Genomic DNA, 16,736 nt, shown 5'->3' with positions numbered 1-16,736 from the left:
TGTTCATTCCATAATTTAAGCCTATGGATGCTTATTAAAGTTGAATTTAGTCCAGTAACAGAACTCTAAAAATAAAGTATATGTTTAGTTTTAATCCAGCTGTTTTTAAATAGTTTTTTGGACAAGTGTGGTCTGATGGTGTAGCAGCTAGTGTTCAGACCTTGTACCTTTGTGGGGCACGGATGGGGAGGGAAAAAGTGATGAATGTTATTTACTTTACAGCACATGATGGACTAAACATATTTTTAATTGAGAAGTATTGACACATCTCCAGTATTCAGTGTTAAAATAGGTCAATCCAGAAATCATGGGGAGAACATTCAAAACAATGCATGCCAGGAGAACTTTAGTGTGATTAAAGCTGCATAAATACCTATAAGTGTACCAAACACCAAAAAACAAAAATGTTAGTTCAGCTCTTGTCACATAATTGCAACCTGATTAATCCCTCAGTCAATAGCTGTCACTAGACGAGCACGACGATAACAGCAGCATCGGGCAAGATGTTTGAGAAATAACTGAATACTTTTGCGAAATAACAATACTGTAATATTTTCGAGTGGCAGTAGAAAGTTCTTCGAGGTGGGACTAAATTTAATAATACTGTACTCAAATTTTGCGACCTCTCGTGAACGATTTCTGAAACACATTAAAATAACATCCAAGTGTGGTTTTAAGCAGCAGCTACTGCTAATCAGAACACAATAATTGGATTCACGATGTCGCTATCTGAATGTTTAAATTTAAAGGCTAACCGCTGCTATGTTTCTGTCATTATAATTTACCCCATGATATTCGTAAATAACGAATAAAATACAGAAATGTTTACATACAACGTGAACTGCTAAATTGTGCATTATATGCAATAAAAGTCATATTGATTATATTTTCACTATACTTTTTTCACTTTATTTAACTTACGGAGATAATCAACATTCAGTGTGGAATGTTTCGTTTTCAATGCGGCGACCCTAATTTCGTGCCACCCATTGACGTCACCCACACAATTTGCCCCGCAACATGGCGACTCCCGGTATTGGAATGTATGCGATGGGCAGGTGTAGCTCGTCTCCAGGAAATGTTTCTTTGATTTGACCTGTTATACCAAGCTGTTATATACATGGCCACCGTCTTCTCGATTCAGCGAAACAGGAGTCGACATTTTTGAGGTACACAAATAATACGATTTGTTGCATTAATGTCTTGGCCTTTCGAGATTTCAGCAGCCTTGGATTTTAGTGAAACCACATACGGGTTTGCAGGAGGGGTGGGGGATCGTTTCGCTACGCGCTTCCATTGCGCCCGTGCTCGCTGCAAGCCCTAGCAGTTCTGGTTAGCCGGGGAAAGAGCCGCACGATGTGCAATAACGAAAAGTATGTAAGTTAAGGAAAAATTATCAGATATCGATGCTTGTTGTGGAACTTTCTTTTTTATTACTGTATTCTCTGTTCGTTAGGTTTCATACTAACAGAAGTCCCAAAAAGATGTGGAGGTCCTTCTGTCGGGAAGCATGCTAGTATAGTTCTGGCAATGGGGAAGCCCTTAATCGTATGGTTTTGTGTTCATTTACGTCTTCACGTTTTGAGACTTTGTTCAGTTTTATCCACCTGTGGGAACTATCGGTTTTCAGACAGGTGTGGCTGCTACTGGGTTTGGGAGTGAGCTCATATTTGGGTTGAAATAAGGAATATGTTAAATTAACTGTATGCAACTCTGGATTCCGTGACAACCAAGGCGAAGACGCGAGGCCAACTAGGTGCGCTAGATGCGCAGAGGTCATTTTCAGTTTAATTGTACATATTTTTCTTTTCTTTCTCTTCCTCATGCCGAAATTCCACGCTTATTTATGAAATTACAAAAAGCTAGTTTCCTTGAGAATTATTAATTTAAATACTTATTTGAGTTTAATACTTTTGACAAAACAACTGTTGGCAACGTTAAATGTTTTCACTTCTTCCATCAATTTTCAGAACCAGTTACTCAATTACTAATCAGTAGCTGGAGCTTTTGTCCTGGCAATATCGGGCAAATAGGATCATTTACAATGTACCTGAAACCGTTCCGTACTAACACCGTATGAAGAAAAGACTACGTGCAGTACTGGCAGTGAAGAATCATTGGATCTAAATCGCTTTTGCAATCGACAACGACAAGGAGGGCAATTCCATGAGTCAGGCAAATCTCGTGTAACACGACAAAGCGGGCTTATTCCAGCCTATTTGATTGCACTAATAAGGATTAGGGAAAGCCACATTCGGCAAGTTAAATGCCACCTCTTAGATTGCGTCGTACCAGTTTAAAGGCGAAGTTTACTGTAGTGTTGTGGATAGAGTTCATGAAACTCTCATTCGATGAAAAACAAATCCTCGGAGAAATGTTCCCGTTTTTCCTTTATCTAATGCTGTATTTTGAATTACATGATTACTGTACTCGAGTATGTTCGTTACTAAATAATACACCAACAACACCATGGTAAATCACAGTATGCAAACGTAAATCCATTAAAATGTTTTATTTGCATTCATGAACGCAAAAAATACTGTTGGAATGTTTCCATCATGTCACATTTAAGTACAAAACTGAAAATTTAATTAAAATTTACCAGATTATACAATTCATTCATGTATGGAATGTTGTTCGAAATCAATGTAACATGAACATAATTAATCAATTTAATATTTTTAAACATGTTTGTAAGGAAAACAACAACATTTATTGGCTTAATATAAACATAACGTTGTTTTTATCACTTCTTGGTTTGGTGCCATTGTTTGTACACTTTTTCTGGTGAACCATCCAGCAGTAGTCCACCGTCATTCTGACATGCCAATGTCACTGGTACCTTCTTTCTATGTCCTTGATATCCTGATGGAATCTTTTACCCAGTTCTTCACTCACTGCTACAAAATTTCCAAGGGAAAATTCAAAATGAGACTGTTAAAAAGTGAACTTTGAGGCTGTTGTACCTGAATGCCATCAAATTCTGCATTAGAAATCTCTTTTCTAATATCAAGTCCTAGCCTCAGACAAACCTGGAAACATTTGGTAAAAATAAACCTACAACAAGGTCCATCTTTTGATTGGGTTTCTGACAAACTGCTTCATTAAATCATGCTTAAAATGCACTTTATCTTGATACATCAAGCTAGGTCTGATGATATGTTTAGAAACAAGCTATCGACTTTTTTTCTAGCTGGCCGTTCCTTCTGAACCGAATTAAATTTCTTGCTTTGCTGTCCCAGTCACAGGTCCAGACGTCTCTCTGGTGGCTTCACTTGCCACCTGCTTTTATAAGTCTTCGCCATATTCATTATAAGCCATATTCTGACCATTTTATCAAAAAAGTAACTGTTTTGCTTTAAGCATAGATTTTAATATTGGAAAATATTAAATTCAAACAAATTATCATTAGTACTAGGGTGTTGTACCGTGTTAGCCATTATGAATGTAGAGAAAAGCCAAGCAAAATGACACCTTTTATTGGCTAACTAAAAAGATTACAATATGCAAGCTTTCGAGGCAACTCGGGCCCCTTCTTCAGGCAAGATCTTGCCTCGACATTTCCTCTTTAATCTCAACGCTTATTTTCTTAAACCCCGTCATAAGTTAATGTAGCACATTAAATGCTTTGTGTCAAGTGTTCCCCGACCCAGTTGTTAATTGCTACGCGCTTCTTAAACTGACTTCCTCTGCACTAAGAGGAGGCACAGGCAGCGATGGCTGCACAGAATACATTCGCTTCATGATATTCCCGCTCTCTGAAAATGTAGAATGCCAAGATAAATTTTCATGATGAAATGCATTAAAGCAGGTATTAAACATGCATGGTTGTGCTGCTCCCTCGCAGTAAGGGGTCCCCAGGTGTATATTCAGTGTAGAGAACTTTATGGCAGGTGTGACAAAGCTCCAAAAAAACTGGATGGATGAATGGGTATCACACAGGTTTAACTTAAATATTGGGTTCATGATCTGGTGGTCGGAGACAGGAACATAGAATTCAATGGATGTTCTTCTGAGCGGGCTTTCTTTATTGCATGCATGCATGCTGTCTCTGTCTGATGTGCGAAACCCCCAGTTCCTATCCTTCCTTTTTCTTTCTCCACATAACCAATCGCCACACGATAAACGTCTTTGTGAAATTAAAACTAGTTATAAATTTAGACCACGGAGTGTTCAGAACTTTAAAAAAATCTTCGTTGTACATGTTTAATTATGCTATCCATTCAGGGTTGCACCCATCCCAGCAAGCATTGTGTGCGAGACAGGAGCAAATCCTGAACAGGGCGCCAGCACATCGCCGAGTAAACCCACCAGAAAAACAGGCAAATTCAAGGCAGGGAACACCTGGGACTCCCATGATCACCATGCCCCCACATGATTAATACATGCTTTAATGTATTTCATCATGAAAATGATATCAAGTATTTATCTTAGCATTCTAAATGTTCAGGGAGCAGGAATATCATGAAATTAATGTATTCTGTGTGCTGCCTGCGCCTCCTCTTAGTGCCATAGGAAGTCAGTTTAAGAAGCACGTAGCGATTAACATGGCTCGGGGAACACTTAACACAAAGCATTTAATGTGCTACATAACTTATGACGGGGTTTGAGAAAATATAGTAAATTAAATATTCATTTTAAGATGAAGTTTACTTTACGATGTTCTACTTTAATGACAAATTATGAGAATAAAGTAGAAATGTCGAGAATAAAGTCAACATGTCGACTTTATTCTCGTCATAAGCGTTGAGATTAAAGTGGAAATGTTGAGAATAAATTCAACACGTCGTCACGCTATCACACAGTATTGAAAAAAATAAATAAATAAAATAACTTGGCTTGCAGTATTATCCAGTAGTATAGAAACAGTATTTACACATTTGAACATAATGGTCCACGTCCGACCTTTTAAAACCAAAGCATCTCCAGACAACAGATACAGCTTCTTTTTTTGGCAAAAGTTCTTCTGTGTCATCATGTTCAACTTTATCGTCTGCTACTGCTTCAGTTTCAGGATGTTCTCTGTCCATTTTGACTGTTTTTTTATCATTTTTTTTTAAAGCAGCGTCTCATGCAAATCATCCCACACGCATTTTATGAAGATGCCTCCTTTCCTACTTTTGATTGGGTAATACTTGATGTCATCGTTAGTTTGATTGGTCTTTTTAACTGTCCAGTGAGGAGGGCGGGTCTTTTAAGTAGAGTCTGCAAACTGTTGGCACTGGGATGTGGCACCCGCTGTAGTATGTGTCCCTTATTTTTTTGTATTAAAAGTGGTAACCCTACCTGGCAGGTAACACTTATGTTTGGTCATGAAGTCGTCTAAAATCCGCCACGTGCCCTCTTTTAATTGTGAGAAGCAGATATATATAGCCAAATTCTCGCGCTTCGTTGCGGCGAAGTACTGCTTTTAATTTTTTAAGAAGAAAATAAAACCTTTTTAAACGGATCGAAAATATACCAATAACAATTTGTTAAGGATCTGTTTTTTTGTGAACCTCGCTTTTCACAGCTGTCCCGCTACGGCGTGTGTTTCGTTTATTTGACAGTATGTAGATCATGGTAATTAAATTCATGGCATTCGTTTTCTGAATCACAATCTGACTGTATGGATGGTTACCTGCCAGGTTACGCTTGTGGTTGGTCAGGAAGTCGCCTTACATCCGCCACGTGCCCTCTTTCTGTTCCCAGAAGCTGATCATAGAATGGTTTTAATAGTTTACTTTCAAATAATGCAAAGAGTATACGACATGTGTTTCTCCTTAATTCTGGGCTCATCAGGCATACACACTCACTGCATCCCCTCTCGAGAATCGAATATCGTCAGCGCCAGAGTTGAAGCCCCTAACGTTGTGGTCAGCAAGTGGGCTAACATCCGCCATGTGCCGTCTTTCAGTTGCGAGAAGCAGATCATAGAATGGTTGAAACTGTTGCCCCTAACGTTGCGCTACGGCGTGTGGTTCGTTTATACCTCGTGTCTTCTCATTAAACTTTTATCTCGCGAATATGTTATTGCAATCCGCAGCGGGAACATTTCTATAAACTTAATTTAAACTTACGTTTTACACCGTGCTTTGTTTCCCTTATGAACATGCTTGTATGCTTCACTCGCTCCCTTCTCAATTGTTTAATGAATTTTTTGTTCTTCGCTGTTTGCGGCTCCTCCTTCATTTGTCCCTACTGCGTTCACAGTCTTTTCACGTGATTACGTGGGAGGCGTGATGACGTGACACTCAACTCCTCCTCCCACGGCCATCGAGCTGCCGTCCATTACAGTATATTGTGAAAAAAGAGGTTCCAGTTATGACCATTACGCGTTGAATTTCGAAATGAAACCTGCCTAACTTTTGTAAGTAAGCTGTAAGGAATGAGCCTGCCAAATTTCAGCCTTCCACCTACACGGGAAGTTGGAGAATTAGTGATGAGTGAGTCAGTCAGTCAGTGAGTGAGTGAATCAGTCAGTGAGGGCTTTGCCTTTTATTATTTTATATATATATATATGTATGTATGTATGTGTGTATATATGTGTGTGTGTGTATACATATACATATATATATATAAAAAAAAACTTTGCATGTTGCAAAGTGTTTCTTGATAACGCAAGACAGAATTAGAGAGAATTATATGCGCATTTGTGATAGTTAAGTAGCTCCAGTGCAACAACTACAGATTGAGTACCTGTGATTTTAATTGTGAAGCTGATGAGATGTATGGTGTTTTTGGAATACAGTAATCCCTCACTTATCGCGGGAGATCGCGATAACTGAATTTCCGCGAAGTAGGGACACTATTTATTTAATTATTTAACGTGTATTTGGACATTTTTAAACCCTCCCTGTATTGTTTACAACCCACCATGTACTCTGTTAAAAACAGGGACAACTGCTAAGCAATATGAAATCGGTAGGTAAGTTTACACTTACTGTATAGCGAAGTACACGTAGCAGCTTGTAGGCGGTCATGACGTCGTCGACCTTGTTGCAAAGATTCCTAAAGCAGATTCCATCCAGACTACTGCCTTATCACGTCCACTTGCAACTCGTTTTGCACCCTGGTTAAAGGACACTGCGGCCGTAGATCTTCTATGCTTTTCCTCCTTTTTAAATAAAAAGAATCAATGTCCTGCAGCGGTGTAGCTGTTCCCTTCCTTCAACATATCCAAAACTTTTACCTTTTCTGCAATCATTTGCATCTTCTGTTGGTGCTTGGACATGGCCCCTGAAGCATTAGCACATTAATGATGAATGAGTGAGATGAGACTTCCTGGTTAATGCAACACTCCGTCGCTGAGCCAATCAGCAGCACACAGGAACTTAACTGCGTGCTCTGATTGGGTAGCTTCTCAGCCATCCACCAATAGCATCTCTTGTATGAAATCAACTGGGCAAACCAACTGAGGAAGTAAGTAAAAAGACCCATTGTCCGCAGAAACCCGCGAAGCAGCGAAAAATCCGCGTTATGTATTTAGATATGCTTATATATAAAATCCGCGAAGTCGTGAATCCGCGAAAAGTGAACCGCGAAGTAGCGAGGGATTACTGTACCTAGGAAAAGTAAAGGACACAAGTTACAGGCCATCCTGTTTGGAGCATTTTTTTTTTTTCTCCAAATGTTATAAAACTGAATAAACTAACAGAGGGGAAAATGTGGCCTTCTTAGCAACAGAACAATACTTGAGTTGTGCAAATGGCACAAATCTGTAATAATACATAAAGGAAATGTATTCTCTTAAAAAACTAAGTAGGCTGTGTAGCAATCTATAGGAGACCAAATAAATGCAAAAGTGGATGTTTTTGGTTTTGTTCAAATTTTTAAAAATTTCTTTTTAATTTAACAGTTTGATTGTAAACTTTACCAGATTGTGAATATCGTATTTAAAAGCCTTGTCAATGCTGTGTATTTATCAGTGATGTGAAGTGCATTTGGCAGCAAAAAAAAATTACATACGAGAGATAAAATATAAGAACATGGTTCAAAAACACTATACAGTTATTCAAACATACTGTATATTCCACTTTGAGCAATCAAAATGAATGCAGCAGCTTCTGTTGCTGGTGTGAGGCTTCCATCTTCAAACCTAACTCCTCCAAAGAAGTTTGGTCTGAATGGCTGATGGAATAATACAACTGGGCATATACATCAAGGTCATTTTATTTAAAAATGGACTTATGTACACTGATGCTATGGAATGATTTGCATTTTAAGTAGTCGGCCTCTACAACAACAAGATTGATTTCTGCAGCACACTTTCATACACAGGATGTAACTCAAAGTGCTTTACAGGCTGTCGAAAAGAAAAATTCAATTAACTAAGACTAATAATAATGAATACATAATAAAAAACAAATCAATGCAGGCTTACATCAAAATATGTATACAATTAGTAGTTAGGTAGAGTCCTTCTATGTTGTGTTGCATTCTTAGTCTCTAAAGATGAGAACAATGATAAGCTCAGATGACTGGGAGGGGGAAAAAATGTAAAAACTCTAGTTATGCTGGATTGGAAAAAAAATCTGCAGGTGTTCCAAGATCAAAAGACCGTCCAGCCCCCACTGGGTATTCTACCTAACATAAATTGTTCTGTAAGTCGCTCTCATTGTCTCCATGCTTCATCTCAGAAGATGAGGATACAATGGGTCTCGTGGACAGCTGGACCATCCAGCTTTATTTATGCTGTACAGTGCCTTGATCAGGTGGTGGTGCATCACATTCTGTGCATCTATAGTCAATTGGGAGTACAACTAAAGTGTAGCTACAAAACAGTCAAATTTAAAAAGTGTGTTTTAAGGAGTTTTTGATGATCCATGGTGTTAGCCTGACATATCTATATTGAGAGTCACGATTTTTGGTGGATAACAGCAAATGGCCACTTCACCACTTCTTTTATGCCTAACTTTTGGAATGATAAGCAGACCACCATTCGAAGATCTAAGTAACTACTTGGTGTTATCTACATATATCTGTGTTTATCTATAATATACATATGACAGCATTGTGAATCCTTATGGTCTGCATTTTGGAGAAATTAAAGCTTCTGGAAGTGATTACATTCCTAGGAAGAATTCAAAGGATGAATGTGAATTTAGCTCCCTGGTTTCCTTATATTTGGAAGCCAGTTTACATTGTAAGAGAAGTATAATTGTGAGCAACAAAAGTAGGCTGAAAATGTAACATATATGAATACAAACATGCAATTTTGTCTGGATTCCTTCTGTGCATAACCGGTAGAATGAAACTTGTACAATCAACTGCGTGGTGCAGTACTTATTTCTTTGATAATGTCATATTGTGGAGAATTAAGGATTGGCTTTTGCCCTGAATTATATTCAGCCTTCAAGTGCTCCAGTCAGCATGAATTTAGTCAGCAAATACTCAGCCACTCTTTCACTTGAAATGAGTATATAGCCTTGGGCTTCTGTAGAACAGTCTGCTTTTGACAGATCAAAGGCGGTGTTCTTTGTCATTTAAACAAAGGCAGTCCATTTCATTAATGCCAGCAGATGCTGTCAAAATGAAAATATCAATAGGCTGTTTGTGGAAAGGTGCGAAGGTAACTCCAGAGAGTTGCATACAGAGTTCAAAACGGTGACATGGCTGAGAACAAGCTGAAATTTTAAAATTAAATCTCTATATTGAAACTATGATGTAAAAGAGTTCTGAATGTAGAGTCCTAAAGCAAAAGGAGTTTTGGCCTTGACAAATATATTTTTTAACTTTGTTTACTATAGGTGGTGAATAGTGGGAGTCTGAAATTCTGGGAGTTATGGAAATCAGATCCAGCTTTTCTTCCTCGTTATAGTGTTTGTTTTGTGTACTGTGATCGATAAACTGTTTTAATCTCTTGTGATTCAGAAATCACTTAGAATTTGGTAGCAGTGAAGGTGGTACAGTAATCCCTCCTCCATCGCGGGGGTTGCGTTCCAGAGCCACCCGCGAAGTAGGAAAATCCGCGAAGTAGAAACCATACGTTTATATGGTTATTTTTAGAATGTCATGCTTGGGTCACAGATTTGCGCAGAAACACAGGAGGTTGTAGAGAGACAGGAACGTTATTCAAACACTGCAAACAAACATTTGTCTCTTTTTCAAAAGTTTAAACTGTGCTCCATGACAAGACAGAGATGACAGTTCTGTCTCACAATTAAAAGAATGCAAACATATCTTCCTTTTCAAAGGAGTGCAAAGCAAGCAGTCAAAAAAAAAATCAATACGGCTTTTAAGTATGCGAAGCACCGCCGGTACAAAGCTGTTGAAGGCGGCAGCTCACACCCCCTCTGTCAGGAGCAGGAAGAGAGAGAGAGAGAGAGAGAGAGATAGCGAGAGACAGATAAAAAAAATCAATACGTGCCCTTTGAGCTTTTAAGTATGCGAAGCTCCGTGCAGCCTGTCCTTCAGGAAGCAGCTGCACACAGCCCCCCTGCTCACACCCCCCTACGTCAGCGCAAGAGAGAGAGAGAGAGAGAGAGAGAAAGTTAGCTGGATAGCTTTTCAGCCATCTGCCAATAGCGTCCCTTGTATGAAATCAACTGGGCAAACCAACTGAGGAAGCATGTACCAGAAATTAAAAGACCTATTGTCCGCAGAAACCCGCGAAGCAGCGAAAAATCTGCGATATATATTTAAATATGCTTACATATAAAATCCGCGATGGAGTGAAGCCGCGAAAGGTGAAGCGCGATATAGCGAGGGATCACTGTATTCCAAATCAAAGGTTTATTTTTGTCAGCTGCACTTTTACTTGCTATCAACCATATTTTGTTTTTGCAATGTCTTTAGGTTACATCCTACTGTATTTGCTTAAGAAGCACAGCAAAGGCTAGCAACGTAACTTACTGTATCCTTTAACCTTCTTCTTATAGTCTAATGCCATTAAATGTTTTTGTTACTTCATCATTAGATTCCACTTTGTTAGTGTAAAAAAAAAAAAAAAAACTTCCTTATATTCACTTCTGCTGACACTGGGTTAACAAACCTGTACTTAATAGTAGTCTTTCTAGCTAGTCTTTTGTAATTGTTTCATATTAATTTTACTAGGATGCCTGATAAATAAGGCTGGCGTATCACTACATGTCTTCGAGTTGGGGAGCACATTACACTAATGATTGCAGTTGCTGGCTCTTGTTGCTTTGAGGATTTCACATTACACAACTGGGAATTGCAGGGAATGACAGATTATGCTACTCCCCCACAACTTTTAGCACAGTTTCAGATTTCCATAATATAGCAAGCTTGCCACATTTTGATAGACAATTATCACGCTACCCTGATAGTGCCTGTGACTGTATGAATACCATCTCTGCCATTCCACAAAACAATGGAAAAAGTAAAAAAGACAGGCGATCATTAGATGTAGGACAGATAAGTCTCTGTTCTGTTTGTGCAGTATGCAGTCTAAAACACCTGTGTTCTACCTTTCATTGAGGTCATATTGTATGTGTTGTATTTCTGGCTAAGTGCTCATTGGTTGTCCACACTCGTGCACACAGGGGTCCACCCTGTGACTAAAGTGAATCAAACCGGTTTGATTTTGTTGTGGCTCATCTCGGAGTGCTATGACTGAGTCATTGGGGATGTCTCAATATACGACTGCTGTATACGGGCACATTTCTCCTCTGTTGACAGTTCTCTTCAGTTATATAAATAAAACTGAAACCTGAAAATCACTGAAAAAGTCAGAAGGTATGATGCCAGTTTTACTTGACTATAATTACCAGTGTTGGCACACTCTCCTTTATATGACAATTTTTTTGTCCTAAGATATCATTTGATAGTAGTAAACATTTAGAACTATCTAGACAAGAACAAGCCATCCAGGGAACAAAGCTCACCAGTTCTGTACAATTAATTCTTCTAAAATGACATCAAGTCAAAGCGAACTTTATTGTCATCTCAACCATATACAAGTATACAGATAGACAAAATTGCGAAGCTCAGGGTCCAAAGTGTAACAACATGAAGTGCAAATAATAAATTTAAAAATAGAATTAAAATTTAAGTTTTAAAATTAAAACACAAACAAGACAAGACATTGTGCAAAGACAAGACAAAGAAGTAGCAGCAATATTAACGTAGTAAGCAATATGAACATTGATGCAATGTATGGTATTTGTGATCTAGCTACATAAATATAGTCAATAGATATAGAAATTATTATTAATTTATTATGTTATTACATATTATCTATATCTATCAGTGTATGATAATAGTTGTTTGACATGTGTAAACAATGACAGGTCAGAATGTTTCACAGCAGAAAGATATCAAGAATGTCAAAATATTTAAAGGTCAGTATGAGATTTTCAGTTCTTTTTAACATGCATACTAGTCTTTGCAGGAAAGTGGCTTGCATGTATAAAAGTTCTGTTTTTAGAGGTGGTTGAGGCAGTGTGGAAGATCCCAGGTGGGAGCATGGTGTTAAGGAGTCTGACAGCTTGGGGGTAAAAACTATCCTGCAGCCTGGCAGATCTGGCTCTGATGCGGCAGTATCTTCTCTTGGATGGCAGAAGTGTGAAAAGCCATGTGAGTAGTGTGAGGGGTCCTGCACAATGTTGCAGGCCTTGCAGACACTGCGTTTGTAAAATCTGTCCTGTAGTGAAGGGTGAGGCACCCTAACAATGTTCTATGCTGTCTTCACTATCCTTTGCAGGCGCTTGCAGTCAGATATGTTGCAGTTGCCATACCAGACAGTGATGCAGCTGGTCAGAACACTCTCAATGGCGCCTCTGTAGAACATGGTGAGGATGGAAGGGGGAAGGCTTGCTTACTTCAGCCGCCTCAGGAAGTGTAGTCTCTGCTGGGCTTTCTTGATTAGTGATGAGGTGTTGTGTCCACATAAGTTCCTCAGTTATGTGCACACCGAGGAACTTGGTACTCCTAACAGTCTCCACATCTAAACCATTGAAGCTGAGTGGGATGTGGGCATGATGTGATTTTCTGAAGTCCACGATTATGTCTTTTGTCTTGTCGACATTGAGAGATGATGTGGTTGGTGTTGTGCGTGGCTGTGCAGTCATGAGTCAGCAGGGTGAAGAGCAGTGGACTAAGCATGCAGCACTGCGGCACTCCAGTGCTCAGTGTGATGATGCTGGAAATGTTGCAGCCCATCCAAACTGACTGGGGCCTCTCTGTCAAGAAGTCCAGGATCCAATTGCAGAGGGTGATGTTCAGGCCCAACCTGCTCAGTTTTACAACCAGCTTTTGAGGAATGATTGTGTTGAAGGCAGAGCTAAAGTCTATGAATAACATCCTGACGTGCCTTTTTTTTATCCAGATGTGTCAGGGAGAGATGAAGGGCTAGCATATGTCATCCACAGTTGACCTGTTTGAGCAGTATGCAAACTGAAGAGGGTCAATGGAGGCAGGGAGATTAGTCTTTGTGTGACATGACTAACCTTTCGAAGCACTTCATGATGATTGGCCTGAGTGCAACTGGTCGGTAGTCATTCAGGCATGTCACTGATGACTTCTTCGGCACTGGTATGATGGATGGTGATCAAGTCTAGTTTTGAAAGATCCGTAAAGTCCTAAGGTATTCCACTCTACTTGGTTAGCTTATTCCATGGTTATCTTTGTAAAGAAAAACTTACCAATGTTTGTGTGAAATTTATCCTTAACAAGTTTCCAACTGTGTCCCTGTGTTCTTGATGAACTAATTTTAAAATAAGTCTTGATCCACTGTACAATGTACCTTCATAATTTTAAACACTTCAATCATGTCACCTCTTAATCTTCTTTTTCTTCAACTGAAAAGGCTCCGCTGTTTTAATCTCTCCTTATAAGTCATCCTCTGTAGTCCTAGAATCAGCCTATTCACTCTTCTTTGGACTTTTAGTGAGGCTATGTCCTTTTTGCTATGTTACCAGTGCATTGTAAAGCCTGAGCATAACCTTGTTGGACTTGTACTCTACATATCCTGCTACTGTATATAACCTAACATTCTGTCAGTCTTCTTAATGGCTTCTGAACACTGTCTGGCAGTTGATAGTGTTGAGTCCACTATGACTCCTAAATCCTTCTCATAAGGTGTACTTTCAATTTTCAGTCCTCCCATTGTATATTCAAACCTAATATTTCTATTTTGTACATGTAATACTTTACATTTGCCTACTTTAAATTTCATCTGACACACATTTGCCCAGGGCTGTATGATGTCCAAGTCCTGCTGTAATCATTCAGTGGATTCTAGATTTTTCTTAAAGAAACGCAGTTAGACCTGCTCTGAGTGATTCTGACAGGCTCTAAGCTGTTCTACGTTTGCAGCTCACTTCCTTAGAAAGATCCTGATGAGAAACATTGTAAAAGTTCCTCAGAGTTTCCTTCGCTGTTAAAAGTTGTGTTAAAGTAGATAGATGATAGATAGATACTTTATTAATCCCAAGGGGAAATTCACATACTCCAGCAGCACCTTACTGATACAAAAAAACAATATTAAATTAAAGATTGATAATAATGCTGGTAAAAACAGACAATAACTTTATATAATGTTAACGTTTACCCCCCCGGGTGGAATTGAAGAGTCGCATAGTTTGGGGGAGGAACGATCTCCTCAGTCTGTCAGTGGAGCAGGACAGTGACAGTAGTCTGTCGCTGAAGCTGCTCCTCTGTCTAGAGATGACACTGTTTAGTGAATGCAGTGGATTTTCAATAATTGATAGGAGCCTGCTGAGCGCCTGTCGCTCTGCCACAGATGTCAAACTGTCTAGCTCCATGCCAACAATAGAGCCTGCCTTCTTCACCAGTTTGTCCAGGCGTGAGGCGTCTTTCTTCTTAATGCTGCCTCCCCAGCACACCACCGCGTAGAAGAGGGCACTCGCCACAACCGTCTGATAGAACATCTGGAGCATCTTATTGCAGATGTTGAAGGAGGCCAGCCTTCTAAGGAAGTATTGGCAGTCCAGTCTAATTTATCATCCAGCTGCACTCCCAGGTATTTATAGGTCTGCACCATCTGCACACAGTCACCTCTGATGATCACGGGGTCCATGAGGGGTCTGGGCCTCCTAAAATCTACCACCAGCTCCTTGGTTTTGCTGGTGTTCAGGTGTAGGTGGTTTGAGTCACACCATTTAACAAAGTCATTGATTAGGTTTCTATACTCATCCTCCTGCCCACTCCTGATGACACTGCTATCGTGGGCTGCATCAGCAAACTTTTGCATGTGGCAGGACTCCGAGTTGTGTTGGAAGTCCGATGTATATAGGCTGAACAGGATCGGAGAAAGTAAAGTCCCTTGTGGCGCTCCTGTGTTGCTGACCACAATGTCAGACGTGCAGTTCCCAAGACGCACATACTGAGGTCTGTCTTTAAGATAGTCCACGATCCATGCCACCAGGTATGAATCTACTCCCATCTCTGTCAGCTTGTCCCTAAGGAGCAGAGGTTGGATTGTGTTGAAGGCACTAGAGAAGTCTAGAAACATAATTCTTACAGCACCACTTCCTCTGTCCAAGTGAGAGAGGGATCGATGTAGCATATAGACGATGGCATCCTCCGCTCCCACCTTCTCCTGATATGCAAACTGCAGAGGGTCGAGGGCGTGTTGAACCTGTGGCCTCAGATGGTGAAGCAGCAGCCTCTCCATGGTCTTCATCACATGTGATGTCAGAGCAACAGGCCGGAAGTCATTCAGCTCACTAGGACGTGATACCTTTGGGACTGGGGTGATACAAGATGTTTTCCAAAGCCTCGGGACTCTCCCCTGTTCCAGGCTCAGGTTGAAGATGCGCTGTAGAGGACCACCCAGCTCCGATGCACAGACCTTCAGCAGTCGTGGCGATACTCCATCTGGACCCGCTGCTTTGCTGGCACGAAGTCTCCTCAGCTCTCTGCTCACTTGCGCTGTTGTAATTATGGGTGGGGATGTCTCTCCTATGCTGGTATCAGCAGAAGGATGTGTGGAGGGTGCAGTACTCCGAGGTGAGAGTGGGTTAGGGTGGTCAAACCTGTTAAAGAAGTTGTTCATTTGGTTTGCTCTCTTCACATCTCTCTCGATGGCGGTACCCCGCTTCGAGCTGCAGCCAGTGATGATCTTCATCCCATCCCACACTTCCTTCATGCTGTTATTCTGCAACTTCTGCTCCAGCTTTCTCGTGTACTGCTCCTTCGCCGCCCTGAGCTGGACTCGGAGTTCCTTCTGCACGCACTTGAGCTCATGCTGATCACCGTCTTTAAAAGCCCTTTTCTTCTGGTTCAAAAGGCCCTTGATGTCACTTGTAATCCATGGCTTGTTGTTAGCATAGCAGCATACAGTTCTTACTGGAACTACAATGTCCATACAGAAGTTGATGTAGTCAGTAGTGCAGTCAACAACTTCCTCAATGTTCTCACTATGTTCACTAAGTTTTGCTCTGTTTGTTCTGTTCTGCTTTTCGATTGCTCTCAATAAAAAATGGCGGACTCGAAAAGGTGACAGCAGTTCACCTTAGAAAAAAAGCTTGAGATTTTTGTGGCTCTTGATTCTGGTTTAAAGAAAAGTTGCCAGAAAATTTGGAATTTTACTGTCCACACTCTCAACCTTCTTGAAACACCGCGCAAAAATCGAGGAGAAATCTCAGGAAGCAAACCTTGGGCCCCAGCACAAAACGTATACGAACTGCAGCGTTTGAAGTTGTTCAAAGAGGAGTTTTTATGTGGTTCCAAGATGCTCGTGCGAGGAACATTCCGATTACTGACCCACTCATCCAGGAGAAAGCGAAATCAATGGCTACTGCCTTGGGGCATGAAGACTTTACTGCTAG

General features: G+C 40.2%; 1 protein-coding gene across 1 annotated transcript in view; it reads left to right on the top strand.

The window, feature by feature from the left end:
* Positions 1-1,002: 1,002 nt before the first annotated feature.
* b4galt3 (UDP-Gal:betaGlcNAc beta 1,4- galactosyltransferase, polypeptide 3) overlaps positions 1,003-16,736 on the top strand; it is an 87,972-nt gene continuing 72,238 nt past the window's right edge. The window contains exon 1 of the mRNA XM_028813503.2: positions 1,003-1,169. The gene's annotated coding sequence lies outside the window, so the exon portion shown is untranslated. The remainder of the gene's footprint in view (positions 1,170-16,736) is intronic.

Source organism: Erpetoichthys calabaricus, chromosome 11 (assembly GCF_900747795.2).
Source record: "Erpetoichthys calabaricus chromosome 11, fErpCal1.3, whole genome shotgun sequence".
NCBI lineage: Eukaryota > Metazoa > Chordata > Cladistia > Polypteriformes > Polypteridae > Erpetoichthys > Erpetoichthys calabaricus.
Note: the sequence above shows the minus strand (reverse complement) of the source record. Positions and strands in the feature narration are given on the sequence as shown.